The sequence below is a fragment of the Tachyglossus aculeatus genome, chromosome 4 (assembly GCF_015852505.1).
Source record: "Tachyglossus aculeatus isolate mTacAcu1 chromosome 4, mTacAcu1.pri, whole genome shotgun sequence".
In the NCBI taxonomy this organism is placed as follows: Eukaryota; Metazoa; Chordata; class Mammalia; order Monotremata; family Tachyglossidae; genus Tachyglossus; species Tachyglossus aculeatus.
In genome coordinates, this window is record NC_052069.1 from 53,262,472 (window position 1) to 53,274,966 (window position 12,495).

A 12,495-nucleotide genomic window follows, 5' to 3' on the forward strand; every position below is an offset into this window, starting at 1 on the left:
CAATCTCTGACATCTCATCTAGCCTACAATCCCACATTTTCTCTTGCTTCCAGAACATCTCCATTTGGCTGTCGTAACAGCACCTCAAAATTTACATGTCCAAAATTGAACTACTCCTCTTCTCTCATACACCTCCTCTCAGTTTTCCTGTTTCAGTCCACTTCCTTAGTGTCTTCCTGGTCTTGTCCCTGCCAATCAATTTTTCACATAAATTCAGCTGCCAAACTGCACTGCTAACTTCCTTTATTCTGTCTCCCAGAAATACCCCTTCCTAACTACCCAAAAGAATACCACCCTGACCCAAACTCTAGTCACAATGAGTCCAGACTATTGCATTTGTCTCAAGCCTCTTCCCTCTCCAATTTATATTGTCTGCTGATGTATTGTTATCTTCTCGGGCATCACTCAGCCCACCACTCCTCTACTCAAAACCCTCCTGGATTCCTGAGTCCATTCACATCAATGCAACAACTCACAATTGGCTTCAAGGCTCTCCAACAACTCACCCCATTTCTATCTGAAGCTCTCCAACTCTCTCTCTTTCTTTCTCCCATGCTAACCTTCTAACTGGTTCTAACCATCTCTTCCAATGAGCTTTCCCCAATTAATCCCCACCACCCCAAATCACACAAACCAATTGATCCCCTCTAGCATTTAGGTACTAATTTTGTAATCTTCCTAAGTGTTTTATATATCTGTTGCACAACTGTACATTCACTTATTTTGATGACGCTCTTGGTAAATATTTATATTTCTGTCTCTCCTATATACAGTGTAAGCTATCTAATGGGCAGGGAATGCATCACTTTTCTCCTGTACTTTCCATGCTCTTAGTTCAGTGCCTTGGCAACTGTCAATCAATGGTATTTATTGGACCATCTCTATATGTTGCTGACTTGTAGTTCCCAAGTGCTTAATACAGTGCTCTGCACACAGTAAGCGCTCAATAAATATGAATGAATGAATGAACATTACCCATTTCTGGGTAGGAGTGGAGAAGCAGCATGGCTCAGTGGAAAGAGCACGGGCTTTGGAGTCAGAGGTCATGGATTCAAATTCTGGCTCCACCAACTGTCAGCTGTGTGACTTTGGGCAAGTCACTTAACTTCTCTGTGCCTCAGTTACCTCATCTGTAAAATGGGGATTAAGACTGTGAGCCCCCCAAGGGACAACCTGATCACCTTGTAAGCTCCCCAGCACTTAGAACAGTGCTTTGCACATAGTAAGCACTTAATAAATGCCATTATTATTACTATTATTACTACTACTACTTATACCGCCACTACTACTTACCCACTATGAGAAGAGAAAAGAGCATGGGCATGGGAGTCCGAGGATGTAGGTTCTAATCCAGGCTCTGCTACTTTTCTGCTGTGTGACATTGGGCAAGCTGCTTAACTTCTCTTGGCTCAGTTACCTCATCTGTAAAATGGGGATTAAGACTGTGAGCCCCACGTGGGACAACCTGATCACCTTGTATCTACCCCAGCGCTTAGAACAGTGTTTGGCACAGAGTAGGCATTTAACAAACACCATAATTATCATTACTATGAACTGTAGAACTGAAGGCTGATTTCCCTATGCTTCTCTCTCCCTTTCCTGTCCTCCCTTTACCAAAGATTTCTACACTCCACCCATTCTGCCCCCCTCCTCTCTTGTTCATGGAGTAGGGAAGAAGATCAGAGGATCTAGCTCATTGTTTCTCCCATAAACACCTAAACTGGTAGGTGCTTCAGGACTACATAATGCTATTAAGGTTCCACTGAAGTGAATTTTGAATGAGGGATGTGTTGCTATTTCTAAAAAAAAAGAAGCCACAATTTGGTAGAAATGTAGGTAAGAATTGCTGACGAGATTTGGAAGCAAAAAAGGTTGCTCTTTAAACCTCTTTCACTGTATAATTCATGGTATAGACCTTCTGCGCTGTCTAATTGACCCATTTCAAACTGTCAGTTAATCAATGACTTCTGAATAGTAAAGTAGTAAACCCTGAAAACAGATCAAATACATAAATGTGGCCTGTTGTCCAAGGGACGTAGCCTTTTAACTCGTTTAGAAAACAGCTAAATTTGCTTTCTGAGGCCAATAATCCATCTTCCTGTGACCTGTCCAATTAATTTGGCTCACTTTATATTCTATTCTCTGAAACGTGCTCTCTTTAGCAATTGTCTTACATTGCAAATTTTCTAATACTTGCTCTTTGCTTAAAACTTGGATTTAGAATTCTCTTGCCCACTGCTTCTCAAGCATTGGAAACTTTCACGCCCCTCCTTCAGGCACCAGAAAACACTACTGTTCTGTCTTTTTATTTGCCCCTCCAATTGCCTGCTCCTTCTGTCTCTTCATCCCCTAAACCTGTCAGATGTTGACGTATCAAACAGAATGCTTCACTGCTGAATGATGGATCATCCAAAGCTAGAAACTGCCTTGCTAAGAGCAAGTAGTGTGCGTTAAAGTCCTATAGGCTATTGCTGCAACAGTATATTAAGGGCTTGGTGGGAGGGAAGGAGTTAATTACTGGCTGGGGTTGGGCCAAGCAACCTCTCATTAAAATGTCCAACACTGCTGCCAGGGCATAAAGGAGAAAAAAGAAACCCTCAGAAGGCTAGAGATGAAAGGAAAGTAATAAAATAATAAGAAACGGCTTCCGATTTCAAAAACTGTTGTGGATTTCTCTAAAGCATTCACCTCGCTTTATTTGAAGCCTGGATTTTCTGCAAAAGAATTAGTTTAAGGCATACCTAAATTAATCAGCAATAATGATAACGTAACAGGGGATACAGTGCTCCTGTTCACTGTAGGTGCTTAATAAATGTTATCATTAATATGCTTAGTATCAATAATTACTGTGTGGCCTTCATGTTTCATATGTATTTAAAGGAGTGGAATCATTTTAGAAGAGAAAGATGAGTGTCAGGGCCCAGATCTTGGAGAGTCAGTGGAGTGATGCCTACACTAATTTCTTGTGAACAGTAACTACCAAGATATCTAGAACCTTGTGTCTAGGTTATCAATATCAGCACACAAGAAGTAGTGCTGAAAAAGCTACAGTATGGAGAGGGCATTAGGAAACTGACTCATTAGTAAGAAATAGACTTTTTTATTTCACTGTTGGAAGTAGGCAGTTCTTTCCCCTGTGTTCAACAGAATGAGCTACACACTGTAGGTATTCAGTCGATTCCCGAGTGCTCAACAGAATGTGCTGTGCGTCGTATGGCTTTCTATATTTTGTAATACGGGTTTTTATTAAGGCAACTCTTTATCATGGGATGTGTTTATCTTTGATATTTTGAGATTCACATAGACACATTTCTAATGAAATTATTGAATCCTAAACTCCCTTGTAAATATTTTCTTCAAGAAGCAGCATAGTGTAGTGGATAGAGCACGGGCCTGGAAATCAGAAGGACATGGGTTCTAATCCCGTCTCCACCACTTGTCCACTGGGGGACCTTGACTGAGTCACTTCACTTCTCTGCGACTCAGTTACCTCATCTGGAAAATGGGGATTGAGGCTGTGATCCAACTTGATTTGCTTGTATCCACCCCAGTGGTTAGTACAATGTCTGGCACATAGTAAGTACCTAACACACTCCATCATTATTATTATTATTATCTTTCCCCTGATGTCGCTAAGCTGAGAGCTCACACTTTTGCCAGCATGACACAGTCTCCTGGCTTTTTCCTGAGATCCTTTTGGTACAGCCATCTTCACACTGATGCTGTGTGCTTAATCAGAGGCTGTCTTTGGAGTTCCCGAGACTTATTCAGTTCTAATATCTATTCATAGGCATGGGGACTAAAGAACTACAGCTGCTGGATTCATGCAGTGTGGTGCCCAAATGAATGTTCTGGGGCACTTAGGAGGCCAGAGGCAGCATTGGTCTCCCAGATCATCATATTGCTCTGACTCAGCTGAATAATCGACCAGAATAATCAGCTGCTGCATTGCTCTAAATCTGCTCCATTACCACACTGGAGACCAAATCCAAAGTCCTTCTGCAGACTCCCATGGAAACTAAGAAAACTTAATAGTAAAGAGAGACAGAGCAGATTCAGATTTTCTCCAGTCCTCTGCTAGCTTTCCTTTAGGCACTGTGCATGTAGACTTGTGCGAAATTGCATTGCTGCTCTAATGGATGTTTTTTCTGTCCAGAAGCAGTAACTCAGCCTTTCATAAAGCCTAGGCAGCTGTACATTTTCTTAAATGTGAGGCACATGGAAGATGAGTCCACTCTGATGCTTCTTGTTCTTGGTGATAATGCCACAGTGGTATTTGTTAGTGCTTACTTTGTGCCCGGCATTGTACTATGGAGTGGGAGGGCTACAAGCAAATTGGGCTGGACACAGTCCCTGTCATTTATTCATTCAGTTAGATTTACTGAGTGCTTATTGTGTGCAGAACACTGTACTAAGTGCTTCGGAAAGAACAATACAATAATAAACTGACACATTCCCTGCCCACAAGGAGCTTACAGTCCAGAAGGGAGAGACAGACATCAGTACAAATAAATTACAGATAGGTGCACAAGTGCTATGGGGCTGGGAGGGGGAAAGAATAAAGGGACCAAGTCAGAGTGATGCAGAAGGGATGGGGAGATGAGGAAAGAAGGGGCCTAGTCTGGAAAAACCATTTGGAGGAGATGTGCCTTCAGTATGTCTTTGAAGGAAGGGAGAGTAATTGTTTGTCAGATTTGAGGAGGGAGGGCATTCCAATAAATCAATCAATCAATCCATCAATCATATTTATTGAGCACTTACAGTGTGCAGAGCACTGTACTAAGCACTTGGGAAGTACAAGTTGGCAACATATAGAGACGGTCCCTACGCAACAGTGGGCTCAGGCCAGAGGCAGTATGTGGGCCAGGGGTCAGTGGAGAGACAAGCGAAAACCGGGTGCCATCTTCTAGACTGTGAGCCCGTTGTTGGGTAGGGACCATCTCTATATGTTGCCAACTTGTACTTCCCAAGCTCTTAGTACAGTGCTCTGCACAAAGTAAGTGCTCAATGAATACGATTGAATGAATGAATAGAAGGTTAACACTAGAGGAGCAAAGTTGCAGGCTAGGTTGTAGAAGGAAAGTAGTGAGGTTAGGTAGAAAGGGGCAAGGGGGTGGAAGTGCTTTAAAGCCAATAGTGAGGAGTTTTTGTCTGATGCGGAGGTGGATGGGCAACACTGGAGTTTTTTGAGGAGCAGGGTGACATGTTCTGAATGCTTTTGTAGAAAAATAATCCGGACAGCAGAGTGAAGTATGGACTGGAGTGGGGAGAGATAGGAGGCAGTTAGGTCAGCAAGGAGGCTGAAGCCATACTCTAGGAGGGTTTAGGATAAGTGAGTGTATTAATGTGGTCGCAGTTTGGATGGAGAGGAAAGGGCAGATTTTAGTGATGTTGTGAAGGTGGGACTGACAGAATCCAGGAGTCAAGGATAATGTCAAGGTTATGGGTTTGTGAGATAGGAAGGGTGGTGGTGCTGTCTACAGTGGTGGGAAAGTCCGGAGGAGGAGAGGATTTGGGTGGGAAGATGAGGAGTTAGGTTTATACATGTTAAGCTTGAGGTGATGGGAGGACATCCAAATAGAGATGTCTTGAAAGCTAGAGGAAATTTGAGCAGCAGAGAGGGAAAGAGATCAGGGCTGGAGATGTGGATTTGGGTATTGTCCGCATGGAGGTGGTAGTTGAAGCCATAGGAGCGAATGAGTTCTCCAAGGGAGTGAGTGTAGATGGAGAATAGATGGGGACCCAGAAATGAACCCTGAGGGACTCCCATAGGGCATGGGAGGCAGAGCAGAAGCCCATGAAGGAGACTGAAAATGAATGGCCAGAGATATGAGGAGAACCAGGAGAGAACAGTTTCAACAGTGTCAGTGAAGCCAAGGTTGGATAATGTTTCCAGGGGAAAGGAATGGTCCACAGGGTCAAGGAGGATTAGGATGTAGTAGAGGATGTTGGATTTGGCTAGAAGGAGACCATTTGTAACCTTCCAGAGGGTGGTTTCTGAGGAGTGAAGGGGATGGAAGCCAGATTGCAGGCATTCGAGGAGAGGATTAGAAGAGAGGAATTTGAGACAGTGGGAACAGAGAACATACTCAAGGAGTTTGGAGAGGAATAGTCAGAGAGTAATGGGGCCATATCTGGAGGGAGCCATGAGATTAAGGGAGGATTATTTTAGGATATGGAAGACATGGAAATAAATACAATTGAATGAATGAATGAATTAATGTTTGAAAGCAATGGGGAAGAAGCCATTGGAGAGAGAACAGTTGAAGATGACTGTTAGGGAGGGAAGAATGGAGAGGGTGAGAGTTTTGATAAGGGGCAAAGGAATGGGGTCGTTTAGGTTCCACATACTTCTGGAAAAGAGCCCATGACATCATGTTGAATTGTGGAATCGGGATCGTGTACGTGACATTCCGTGCATCTCTTTGCCCATGCTACAGGATGGCAATCAACCTTATGTATAGAGGGCTTACTGTGTGCAGAGAGCACTGTACTAAGTGCTTGAGGTTATACAAACTGTGGAATGTAGAGGCAGAGGGAATCTGAGCTTTTAAAAATACCAGAAATAAAGGCACCTGGCACTGTATCCATCCTGGAGAAGTCAGCCCCAAAACAGGGCTGTATGGCCTAAATCAGAATTAATGGTTACCCCACATCTCCCGCCAATGCACCGTATTCCCTTGGTGAATGCTCCTGGAGGTCGAGGGGCACAAAGGCATCACAGCCAGGCATTTTCTTTTCAGAGCAACCATTTTTAAGTTACATGGGACAAAATGGCCCCAAGCTTCTGTTCAGGTAAGATGCCTCAGGATTAGGCTTTTGGTCCCTGTTGCCACTCAGACACATTTGAGCCAAGTGAAGCAGCTGATCATCCCAGACCTTAACCCCATCTTTCTTGCATGAATACAGAAGCAGAGTCTGTCATATGTTTTGTTGTCTCATTAGTTGTTCCCTTCTTTAGGCTTGTCCTGTAATCTTCTAGTGCAACACTTTATTGCCATTCTGGGAAACTAAGTGCATGGTTTGAAGCAATTTTTTCTTATTACAAATTCCTCATAGAGGAGGTATGCTTCCAAGACCTCCAGCTACAAGTAGATTGATACAACAATATAACATATCTAGATGAGATGAGATGGGCCGTTTAATTTTTAAGTTTGGGAAACTTTTATAGGGTATTATTGGAGATTGTTTCATTCTGAAGCTCCACATATAACTCACTGGGTTTCTCTGTTCTTCTGGGATTTTCGGTGGCATGAAGTACTGTTTGCCGTATTTTAAATTTGGACAAATGGGTACAGACAGCTTAAGTACTAGCCCAAGGCCACACAGCACAACAGTGATGTAGTCTGAAACAGAACACAGGATTCTTGCAAAGCAAATATATTTCCTTATACTCCAGACTGTGTCCTTGCCTTTCATATTAAAGTGAAACCTTTAAAATAAAACCAGAGGGGTTGGGGGAAGGCAGGGTTATGATATTGAAGTCCTTGGCACAGGCCTTTTTTAAAGGTCCTTTCATCACTTAGAAGGTTGCTAGAGGTGAGCTGCACAAAGGCTTGGTTATCTTCAGGCCTAGCGTGGCTCAGTGGAAAGAGTGCAGGCTTGGGAGTCAGAGGTCATGGGTTCTAATCCTTCCTCCGCCACTTGTCAGCTGTGTGACCTTGGGCAAGACACTTCACTTCTCTGTGCCTCAGTTACCTCATCTGTAAAATGGGGATTAAGACTGTGAGCCCCACTTGGGACAACCTGATCACCTTGTATCCCCCCAGCATTTAGAACAGTGCTTCGCACATAATAAGCACTTAACAAATACCATCATCATCATTATTATTATTATCTACACCAGTTAATCAATGGCATTCATTGAGCATTTACCGTGTGCTAAACACTTATCATTTACTAACATCAGGGGTCAACAGAGTAGCTGAATGCTGTTACTGATCTGTACCCTGGGTAGGGCATTGTCCAGTGAGCACAGCGTAATGGATCGAGCACAGTTCTGAGGGTCTGAAAAACCTGAGTTCTAATCCCTGGTCTGCCACTTGCCTGCTGGGTGACCTTGGTTAAGTCACTTAATTTCTCTGTGGTTCAGTTACCGTGGTTCAGTGGAACGAGCATGGGCTTGGGAGTCAGAGGTCATGGGTTCAAATCCAGACTCTGCCAATTTTCAGCTGTATGACTTTGGGCAAGTCTCTTAACTTCTCTGTGCCTCAGTTACCTCATCTGGAAAATGAGGATGAAGACTGAGCCCTAAGTGGGACAACCTGATCACCTTGTATCCTCCCCAGTGCTCAGAACAGTGCTTTGAACATAGTAAGCGCTTAGCAAATGCCATCATTATTATTATTATTATTTGTAAAAATGAGGTTTAAGCCCTGGAAGGGACGTGGACTCTGTCCATCCTGATTAGCTTGTATCTACCCCAGAGCTTAGTACAGTGTCTGGCACAAAGTAAAAGTGCTTAGTTAATATAAAAAAAATTCTAGTGTGAATGACAGAGTATATCATAGAGACAGTGAATAAACTTAAGGCAAACAGGGCAATTGATCTATCTTATTGTATAGCCTGGACCTATGAAAGAGTCTACATTCTAGAGAAGTAGCATGGCTCAGTGGAAAGAGCATGGGTTTGGGAGTCAGAGGTCATAGATTCTAATCCAGGCTCCACCACTTGTCAGATGTGTGACTTTGGGTAAGTCACTTAACTTCTCTGTGCCTCAGTTACCTCATCTGTCAAATGGGGATTAAAACTGTGAGCCCCACGTGGGTCAACCTGACCACTTTGTATCCCCCCCAGCGCTTAGAACAGTACATTGCACATAGTAGGTGCTTAACGAATACTATCATCATCATAATTATTATTATTATTATTATTATCATTCTAGTGCAGATCTATTAATGCAGCCTCTGCAATGTTTAACACAAAGTTTCTGGGCTGCAGCAATGAAGTCCAGAATACAGTCGAAACAGAAACATGAAAGTTTCCGGTAACACCACATCTTAACCAAAAAAAAGAAAAATTTAAAAGAGACTGAACATCAAGAGGATATCTAAATAACTCCTTTAAGGGAAGCTGAAATGGAGGTATTAATAGAAATGGTAAACTAAAAAAATGTTAAAGACACAATGAAGTGAAACAGACAGAGGGGCATAGTAGTGAGCAGCCCAATCAACCAATAATATTTGATCTGTTACATGCAGCGCATTCTGCCAAATTTTTGAAGAGTTCCTTGGCGTTGGTAGAAAGGATCCCTGTCATCAATCAATAAATGGTATTTATTGAGCATTTCCTATGTGCAGAGCACTGTACTAAGTACTTGGGAGAGTACAGTATAACAATTAACAAAACAAATTCTCTTCTCATAATGAGCTTGGATCTTACAATCTAGTGGGAGGAGCTGGGAGGCAGTCGCTCAAGGCAGGTCAGTCAGCCTGGGGTCTCCATTCAATAAATCAATCATATTTATTGAGTACTTACTGTGTGCCAAGCTCTGTATTAAGCACTTGGGAGAGTACAATATCACAGAGTTGGTAGACATGTTCTTTGTCCCCAACAAACTTACAGTCTAGAAGGGATGATAATCAGAAATGAAATGAGAAATGACCGTTTTAAAGCTTTTTGGAAAATGTGACACCAAGAGGAAAAATTTAAGAATCTTACTTCAGACTCCATAAATATCAAACACAACACTACATCAAGAAGTAATCTTTCTGAGCATGCAACCTGGATGCAGCTGTTGAATTTGCCCTCATTTTATCAGCCACACTTTCACATGCTGATAAAATAAAAATCTCACCATCAGTAGCATCATCTCCAAACCTCAAGGACAGCTAGATAAATGCATATACTTCTAGGACCCAAAAAAGTCTAAGGTTAAAAAGGTTTTAAAGAAGCATATTTTCTTACAAAGTACTAATTGAATCCATTCCTTCGGATGCTGAATCACATTACTTCATCCTGATGAGCCAAACTTTGACCACTCTGTATCACCGAAGACAGCATGCTCTCTCCAGAAAATAAAATACATACTTGTTCCCCATTATTTGGTATGTTGATGGACTAGGACCTTACTACATCTCCACTGTGGCCAGCTCGAGAGGTGCAAGAATAGCCAAGTAGCCAGGTATTCACCTCTTTCACAGATGGAGACCACGCGGCTTCTCACAAAGATGGACTCCAGTGCCTTTCTCTAGATGGTGACTTAAGCTTCTCTCTGTAATGGCAACACTACTGCCCTTCACAAAGTTCATTCATGCATTCAATCATTTATTGAGCACTTACTGAGTGCGGAGCACTGTACTAAGCACTTGGAAAGTACAATTCAGCAAAGGGTATGAGCTGTTAGCAGATAGAAGTTGGGCTCTCACAGTTAAACTGCTTTGGGTGATTTAGGACTGGTTGCAGGGGTTGTGGAGGAGAATTTGTTTTTCTGCAAAGGTTTGCATAGAATATCAAAATGGGTGCACTCCCTGCAACGAGTCACGGTTCCCTGTGGTTCTGAGTAATAGATAGGAGGTGGGGGAGTGGGGCAGGGGCACAGCTGACTTACCTTTGCTTTGTGGTTCTATTTGCAAATCTAGATCGGTTTAGAGCCAGTCACTCCTTTCTGCTACCTGCCCTCCTCGGGTGTAGTTAGCTTTCCCAAGCTTATTGATAGCTTGCTTCAAACCTCTGTGAACCTCTCACCCTACTTAGAGAAGCAGCGTGGCTCGGTGGAAAGAGCCCGGGCTTGTGAGTCAGAGATCATGGGTTCTAATCGTGGCTCTGCCACTTGTCTGCTGTGTGACCTTGGGCAAGTCACTTCACTTCTCTGTGTCTCAGTTCCCTCATCTGGAAAATGGGGATGAAGACTGTGAGCCCCACAGGGGACAATCTGATAACCTTGTATCCCCCCCACCCAGTGCTTAGAACAGTGCTTCACAGTCAATCAATCAATCATATTTATTGAGCGCTTGCTGTGTGCAGAGCACTGTACTAAGCGCTTGGGAAGTACAAGTTGGCAACATATAGAGACAGTCCCTACCCAACAGTGGGCTCACAGTCACACATAGTAAGTGCTTAACAAATGCCATCATTATTATTATTATTATTAAAGTGGATCCAGAACTGGACGTTGCCTGTGGACCTGACCCTGACCTACTTAAGCGTTCTAGAAAATCTCTGGACTGCTCCTCTGGGGTTGAATGTAGACAGTAAGCTCCCTGTGAGCAAGGAGTATGTTTACCAAATCTGTTGTATTGTACTCTCCCAATCAATTAGTACAGTGCTCTGTAAGCACTCAGTAAATAACACTGAAGGAGTGGAACTGAAACAGACTGGAATCTTGGGTCAGGAGATATGTCGTGAGACCAACGACAGTTAATCTTTACGTAATGGACCTAACAAACTTGAAATCCAATACTGAACCAGTCCTCGAGGAAGTGGCAAGACTGAGCAGTTGATTTGAGTACTTTATTTTTGGTGGATTAATGGATTTTAAATGATCAAACTAGCGATTTGGGGGGTACAAAACTGTTCATATTTTAAAAATTCAGTGATCATAAACCAACTGAAGTTCCTGGTAATTCTGGTGTTAAAATGGAAATGTTTTATTTCACTTATTTCTTTATAAATTCCCAGGAATGGAAAGCCATGTGAGATTTCCTGTTTCAATTTCTTCGAAATTTGAATCATCAAATTTGAGACAATAGAAAAGAAAAGAGAAATGCATTGTACTGATTAATGACCAAAGTGAAAAACCATGGGTATTTCTACTTTGGAGAATGATACAGTAGCATTGGGAAATAACGTCCAGTGTAAATCACTGATGAAATTAATACATTTTAAAGGTTACCAGAGTAAAACTATTCAATTCTAGGGTTTATCACTACTGAAATACAAAAGAAGACATTTCACTTGTATGTAATCCCGGTTGATTTTTTCATGTATGGAGTAAAAATAATTTAGGTCGGTTTTTGCACTGGCACAAGAATTTTATTTTCATAAGAGGATAATGGAAGAAAAATAAAGTTGATTTAGAGGCAAACAACATTTTGGTAAAGGCAATGTGGGGACTTCAAATTCAGGGAAGATTTGGCCTTGTGGAATTGTTCATTCAAGCATGTCAAATCCAACGAATGTTTCAGTTAAGTTCAGTGAGAAGAAAAATGGGGACATTGTGATTTTCCATGGTGAGCAATTTAAATCAAGGGAAGTTTTGATTTGAAAAACTATGGAAGAAATAAGGTCTCCTATACATCTCCCATGGTTCTGTCATGAATATTTAGTTCAACAAATTCTTGACTCTTTTTGGCCAGGTCTGCACTTCAAAAGTTAAGAGGATAATTGAGGCAATTATCTGGTACTTCAAACCCAAAATGATCACTAGCTGCAATTATCTACCTAAGTCAACAGAAAGCAGGGTTTTGGTTTTTTGGGGGGGTTTGTGTGTGTGTGTGTGTGTGTGTGTGTGTGTGTGTGTGTGTGTGTGTGTGTGTATGAGAGAGAGAAATATCT